We start from the raw sequence: 8,064 nt of genomic DNA, 5'->3' as shown, positions 1-8,064 counted from the left end.
TGTATGCAGTTACAATTAAAAGTGAACCGCTTTTCAATATTAATTCACACTTCTATGTGCTGATCAATACAAAATCTACTAGTCTAAATGTTTTTGAACATGGGTTCGGTCTTAATATCTACTTTCCCCATATTAGTTCTGCATGAGTAATCTGCTAGAGTCTAATCTTTTATATGTAATTTATCTAATCCTATGGTTATGTGGTGCTCAAATAGACACAAGTTGTCTGTCTTTTCGGGGTGCCTAGATTTCACAATGACAAAAGAAGCCCTTCTGCCTTATTACTTGATCCTTTCATATTTTGATGAAATAAGCTAGTACATGCCTTCTCTCTGCCATTTAAATTACTTATTATGGTTCTGCTGTTCTACACATCCTCTTATGATGTGTTGCAGACAATTGACTCCGAGCATTTCACTTTTTATAAACAGTAGTGTAGATCTTTTGAGAGAGCACTACTGTGATTTGTCAGTAGCACATGCATTTTCTTACAGTAATAAAACCAAAAGAAAATACCTATTGTATTGAAAATGGGATTATAAGAGCTGCTTGTCTGCCTTGTGTCAATTACAGCAAGCTCAGTATTAGTACTCTGCAACATTATCATCACTCCTGAGTCTGGTTTTGCAGAACAGTATTTTATTTGTAAAATAAATGCCAAACAGGACAACACAACTGTCAAAATATTAGTGTATCACTGTTACAGTTTTACTTTGTTTTATTTGTAACCTAGACACCATTTGTACTTATTTCAATTTTTTTAATAGTTGTCATATTTACAGTATTTGTGCTTGCAATTTTTGCTTGAAATGAAGGTAAAATCATAATTTTACTAACAATAAATAAAATGTTGATGGTCCTAAGCAGAAATTACCATGTCCTAGATGTACAGTTCTTTTTGATAATACTTCGTAACACAAACTCCTTTTTATAAACGTAGTAAATGAGTATTCAGAGAACTTTCCAAAGTATTTAAACCTGGCAAGAACTGTGTTTCTGCTTAAGAAAGGTGATATAGAAGACATAGAGAACTACAGGCTCATTTCCCAGCTGGCATCACTAAAAAAAGGAAATATAAACAGTTACCAAAGATAGTCTAATGGATTACTGGAAGATATACAACCTTATAAGTGAGTCTCAGTTTGGGTTCTTATGTAGTAGACATACAGAATCAGGCATAATAGACTTCACATGTGGTATTTAATGCTGTAAACATGGATGAGTGTTTTATAGGCATCTTCTTATATCTTTCTAAATTTTTTGATACTACAAAACTGTTGAGGCTTTTGAGGCTTCTTAACATGTTGCCTACTGATTTTTGTCTCAGTACCTTCAACCAACATTTTCTAACTGACTCATGCTGGAAAATGTGGAAAAATAGTATTAAAAATGTTAGCCAAACATCCTGAGATAAAAGCCAACAGGCTTTTGATGCTGTTGACCTCAAGATTCCACTAAATAATCTATAACCATTAGGCACAGTCAATGACTGGTTCCAACCATAACCTAGCAGATGAGTTACAAGGAGCAGGGATAACACAGACTTTGAATAGCGTTAAACTTTTAATGAAAAACTTACATGTGTAGTGTCCTGTTCACCATGACCATCTCAAATAACTTTCACCCCAGAAGAAAAATAAATAAATGAATCTAATTAATTTTATTTAGCTACCATAGGGACACTAACTATCATGTTTGCATTTCTTCTATCTTTGTTCATTATGAATATATGATTAGCGTTACATGTTATGCAAAAATTTTTATTTAGCAGTCCACTTCCTCTCCTCAAGACCTGTTCAAAAATGTGTAACAGTATACCATTCATTTAAAAAGGACATTGTTAAAAACATTATACCAAATTGGCTTCGACTCTCCTGTTACAGCACACTGTACAGGTATAGTGGAATTTGTCTGCTTGCTTGAGTTGACAATAAACAAATCGAAGCAAACTCATTCAGCCTCGTTTGTATTGATCATCCAAAATGAGTAGCATGTATACCCTTTCCTCTTTGTTGTAAATTGTAGTCACTGAAACTTTCAACTAAAATTGGTTGCCTGAATGACCAGTGTACATTTTTCTTGGGTTCCCATATGTTTGTTGTCAGCTCCAGCTGGTGAGCAATTTATCCTCACTGTACTAGTACAGGAGAGTCAAAGGCAATTCTGTGTCACTTTCTTAATAATGTTGTGTTCATAGGAATGGTACACTGTGACACATTTTTGAATACCTCCTGAGGAGACAAGGTGAATTACCAAATTCTCTCTCCTAAAGACAGCAATATTATTGTCACTTAGAGAATAAGAGAACTCCTTGGAGAGAAAACAAATGAAACTTTTAAGGAAATTAACAACTGGCCAATATGAAACAAAGTTCTATCGAAAATAAAGAAAATTTGTCATTAATTTCAGTTTGTAGGAGGAAAATGACACTGTTTGTTCAAATGTAGACAGTACCTCTGTATAATGAATAACAAACACAAAATTTCTGGGCCTGCCGGGTTGGCCGAGCGGTTCTAGGCGCTACAGTCTGGAACCGCGCGATCGCTACAGTCACAGGTTCGAATCCTGCCTCAAGCATGGATGTGTGTGATGTCCACAGCCTAGTTAGGTTTAGGTAGTTCTAAGTTATAGGGGACTGATGCCCTCAGAAGTCAAGTCCCATAGTGCTCACAGCTATTTGAACAATTTTAACAAAATTTCTGGGAATGAATATTGATTCTCAACTCAAATTGGGTGAACACACAAAGATATTTGGAGGGTTTCATCAGCTTATTGTGACCTTAGTCCCATCATCAGTATGTAATAGCCAGTATCATAATTTCATATAATTCATATGTGTACTATGCAACTATGGAATTCTTTACTGGTGCACAATGCACAAAATATGAACACAGTTTTCAAACTACTGAAAAAGGTGATAAGAATGCTAACCAGAAACAGTACCCAGAATCAATATAAAGATGTGTTCAAAACAATGGAGGTTTAAACTACACCATGTGACAACATTTACCAATCAGTTGTGCACATAAGAAATAACCATGATAATTGCAGCACAAATGACTCTGTCCATAACCACGGACCAAAATGTAGACAGAACTTCCACTTACTAAGAAGAATAAACATAAAACTCAAAATATCATTGTCAAGCAAGGAATAACGGTACACAATATGGCAATCAAATATCATCACCGTGGTACTGATATCAGCATCTAGTGTGTGTAGTATTTGTTGTGTTCTGTGTAGAGCACTAGCTTTTTACATTATTCACTTTCTTTGCATAACAGTACTGAACATTATGGATGATGATATGCTGTTTTAAGGAGAGTGACATCATATTCAGGATAATAGAGGCTCCAGTCTCCATACAGCCATCAAAATTTAGGTGTTCTATGGTTTCCCTACATAACTTCACAGAAATGCTAGGATTGTTCTTCCTATAAGGCCCTGGACAACTATCTGAACATACGTGGCAAGCTATACAAGTACATATGTAAATGCCTGTGTGTAAGAATTATATTTTATTTTATTCTTTAATACCATAAATGTGATCTACGTATGAACAAAATTGCTACTATTACTACTACATACAGGGAAATAAGCCATATTTTACTAAAAAGTGAAGTACAGTACTTGCTGCCACAAAAATTCCTGCAAGCCTGGCAGACATATCAATGGATCAATCAGTATAATTACACACATGTCCAGTGAGGTCGCTAGGGTCAGTGCAGAGTTATACAGGGTGAGTCACCTAACATTACCGCTGGGTATATTTGGTAAACCACATCAAATACTGACGAATCGATTCCTCAGACCAAACGTGAGGAGAGGGGCTAGTGTAATTGGTTAATACAAACCATAAAAAAATGCACGGAAGTATGTTTTTTAACACAAACCTATGTTTTTTTAAATGGAATCCCATCAGTTTTGTTAGCACATTTGAACATATAAACAAATATGTAATCAGTGCCATTTGTTGCATTGTAAAATGTTAATTACATCCAGAGATATTGTAACCTAAAGTTGACGCTTGAGTACCACTCCTCCGCTGTTTGATCGTGTGTATCGGAGAGCACTGAATTACGTAGGGATCCAAAGGGAACGGTGATGGACCTTAGGTACAGAAGAGACTGGAGCAGCACATTACGTCCACATGCTAACACCTTTTTATTGGTCTTTTTCACTGACGCACATGTACATTACCTTGAGGGGTGAAGTACACATACACACGTGGTTTCCGTTTTCAATTACGGAGTGGAATAGAGTGTGTCCCAACATGTTAGGCCAATAGATGTTCAATGTGGTGGCCATCATTTGCTGCACACAATTGCAATCTCTGGCGTAATGAATGTCGTACACGCCGCAGTACATCTGGTGTAATGTCACTGTAGGCTGCCACAATACGTTGTTTCATATCCTATGGGGTTGAAGGCATATCACGGTACACATTCTCCTTTAACGTACCCCACAGAAAGAAGTCCAGAAGTGTAAGATCAGGAGAACGGGCTGGCCAATTTATGCGTCCTCCACGTCCTGTGAAACACCCGTCAAACATCCTGTCAAGGGTCAGCCTAGCGTTAATTGCGGAATGTGCAGGTGCACCATCATACTGATACCACATACGTCGACGCATTTCCAGTGGGACATTTTTGAGCAACATTGGCAGATCATTCTGTAGAGACGCGATGTATGTTGCAGCTGTTTGGGCCCCTGCAATGAGGACCAATGAGGTGGTTGCCAATGATTCCGCACCATACATTGACAGTCCACGGTCGCTGTCGCTCTACCTGTCTGAGCCAGCGAGGATTGTCCACAGACCAGTAATGCATGTTCCATAGATTCACTGCTCCATGGTTTGTGAAACCCACTTCATCGGTAAACAGGTAGAACTGCAACGCATTCTCTGTTAATGCCCATTGACAGAATTGCACTCGATGATTAAAGTCATCACCATGTAATGATACATGAAACGGGTGAAAGCGGTGACGATGCAGTATGCGCATGACACTACTTGGACTCAGTCCACCGGCTCTCGCAATGTCCCATGTACTCATGTGTGGGTTCATGGCAACAGCAGCTAACACACCAACTGCACCCGTTTCTCCTGTGATGGGCCTGTTACGGACCCGTTTGCGTGCTACGACCATACCTGTTGCATACAGTTGACGGTAGATGTTTTGCAACGTGCGGCACATTGGATGCTCTCTGTCCGGGTACCGTTCTGCATACACCCTGCAGGCTTCAGCTGCATTTCGTCGACACTCGCCATAGATGAGTATCATCTCCGCCTTTTCAGATTTCGAATACACCATGGTCACAGTTCCTACAACACTACACTATCACAGATGTCTGGTAACACGGTGTACTACAGTTGGTCTGCGTGTGCAGAAGAATGCAGAAAACAATAGCAGCAAGCGCTACATGCGGACACTGCGACAGCTAGACCAAACCACAACAGTGCACTACAGCCACACTCGTAAACACGGTCGTCATCGTAAACATGTCCCTGCAGATGCTGCTCGCCGACCGTGGCCCGTGTTTGTTACAACACGCAACTGAACGTCGGAGGTTTCAAGCGTCAACTTTAGGTTACAATATCTCCGGATGTAATTAACATTTTACAATGCAACAAATGGCACTGATTATGTATTTGTTTATATGTTCAGATGTGCTAATAAAACTAACGTGGTTCCAATTTTAAAAAATGTAGGTTTGTGTTAAAAAACATACTTCCGTGCATTTTTGTATGGTTTGTATTAAACAGTTACACTAGCCCCTCTCCTCACGTTCGGTCTGTGGAATCAATTCATCAATATTTGATGTGGTTTACGAAATATATCCAGCGGTAACGTTAGGTGACTCACCCTGTATATCTGCCAGTGCCACACCACACAGTTAAACAATGGTAGATTGTAGGATTGTCGCAGACCATCTCAGCCCCACTTGTCTCAGCTCGCTGACATGTACTACATGCCCTCCAGTGGATTTATTTACAGAGACCTTATGATACTGAGTTATTTTCTGCACACTGATTTGGACTCTGTTGTTCCCAGCCATCGATACAGGACTTGCACATGGACGGACATGTCTATTTTCCTAATGTGGTGGTGCAGTCCCCTTTCGACTGTATGTTGTGCCTCCGTGAGCGCACTGACGCCATGAGCATGCAGAGAGACAGTGGTTCATATTAATATGCTTCCCATCCTGACAAAGTTACAATGTTCTCCTACAGTAATGTTTGAGTTATGCAGTAAATCTCAAGAGGTTGTTGATTCCCAAGAAGTACCCACCTCTAGACGTCTTTGTTTCTATTTGGTGTAAGAAGAGTCAAGATTTATTATCTTCTGTAATTTATTTGTATGTAACTGGTGTTCAGTAAAATCTTTGTTGTTGTGTTGTTGAAGAAGCAGCCATATAACAGTAATCCTTTGCATTATGAGCCATATCTAAGGAAAACCAAACTTTTTGCATTAGTTGAGGAACATCAACATTCTCCTCTTTATTTGATTGATAAAATCTCACCAAAAGTGAACTTGCATCCTTCTGGAGGCCACCATACCATTCAGACATCAATCATTCTGAAATCTTGCAAAGAATAAGACATGCAGACATAACACATCAAATATCTTACTCTTGGAGCTGAAGAAAATAGCAGATGATTCTTCTGATGTGACATTAGAAGACTGGAGAGGAGTGGTATGCTATGTTACAAAATTTATGATGACTGGAAGAGAGACATTTGAGATAAATGAGTACAATGAATGTATATCAGTTAGCATGTGTTCTAGCGAAGGGCTGCCATTGTCCACAACTGAAACAAATATTCCAGAACTATCTGTTTAATAATTCATGATTGCAAAATACAGAATTGCAGAGCAATGAAAAATGGAATGTCTTGTAGAAGGTGGCCTTGGGAAGATCAGTTTTACTTCCCAAGAAGTGTATGCTGAAGAATAGATGAAAAACAAACACCGTTTGAACAGGCTGAGAAGACCCAATGGTACCGACTGGCCCCCATGTAATTCTCAACCCTTAGGTGTCACTGTATGTGGATATGGAGGGGCATGTGGTCTGCAAACTGCTCTTCCGGCCATTGTCAGTTTTCATGACTGGCACCGCTGCTTCTCAATGAAGTAGCCCCTTGATTGGCCTCACTAGCGCTGAGTGCACCCAGCTTGCCAACAGCACTTGGCAGATCTGGATGGTGACCTATCCAAGTGCTAGCCAAGTTTTTGGTGATCTGATGGGAACCAGTGTTACCCTGCGGCAAGGCCGGCAGCCTGGAGATTAGATAGGTAGATCAAATAATAAATGAGGAGGTACTGATTCAAATTAATGAAAAAATAAGGTTGTGGCACAAACTGACTAAAGGAAGGGACTGGTTGATAGGACACATCCTTAGGCATCAAAGAATAGGCAGTTTGATGACTGGAGGAATGTGGAGTGGGAGGGGGGGGGGGGGGTAAAAGCTGTAGATGGAGACATAAGCATGAATACAGTAAGAGGGTTCAAATGTGTGTATGTTGCAGTGGTTGTTCAGAGATGAAGCAGCATGCACAGGATGGAATAGCATGGAGAGCTGCATCAAACTAGCATCCCGACCGAAGACTACAAGAAGTTGAAAAAAAAAGGCAAACCTCCATTTATAACATTTGTAAATTTAAAGAAATTTTTTGATAGTGTTGACTGGAATACATTCTTTGAATTTATGAAGATAGCAGGGATAAAATACAGGGAGCTAAAAGTTACCTAAACCTCGTATAGAAAGTGGACTGTAGTAGGGTCAATAGACAAGAAAGGAAGGCAATTGTTCAGAAAGGAATGAGATGCGTGTAGTCTGTCCCCATATTATCAGTCTGCACATACAGCAAGCAATTAAGGAAATTGGTTTCACTGAATGTAGAGGAAGAGCTGAACAACAATGTTGAGGTGTTCCCACATCGATGACAACCACGTCATAGTAGCTTGCTCTGTGTTTCATTTGTACATTTTGGGCATCACATATCACATACCTACTTTTTACTGCTGTGAAAGTATTTTCACACAAAGAAAGGTAATAAGGCTACA

Source organism: Schistocerca serialis, chromosome 2 (assembly GCF_023864345.2).
Source record: "Schistocerca serialis cubense isolate TAMUIC-IGC-003099 chromosome 2, iqSchSeri2.2, whole genome shotgun sequence".
NCBI classification, from domain to species: Eukaryota; Metazoa; Arthropoda; class Insecta; order Orthoptera; family Acrididae; genus Schistocerca; species Schistocerca serialis.
Note: the sequence above shows the minus strand (reverse complement) of the source record.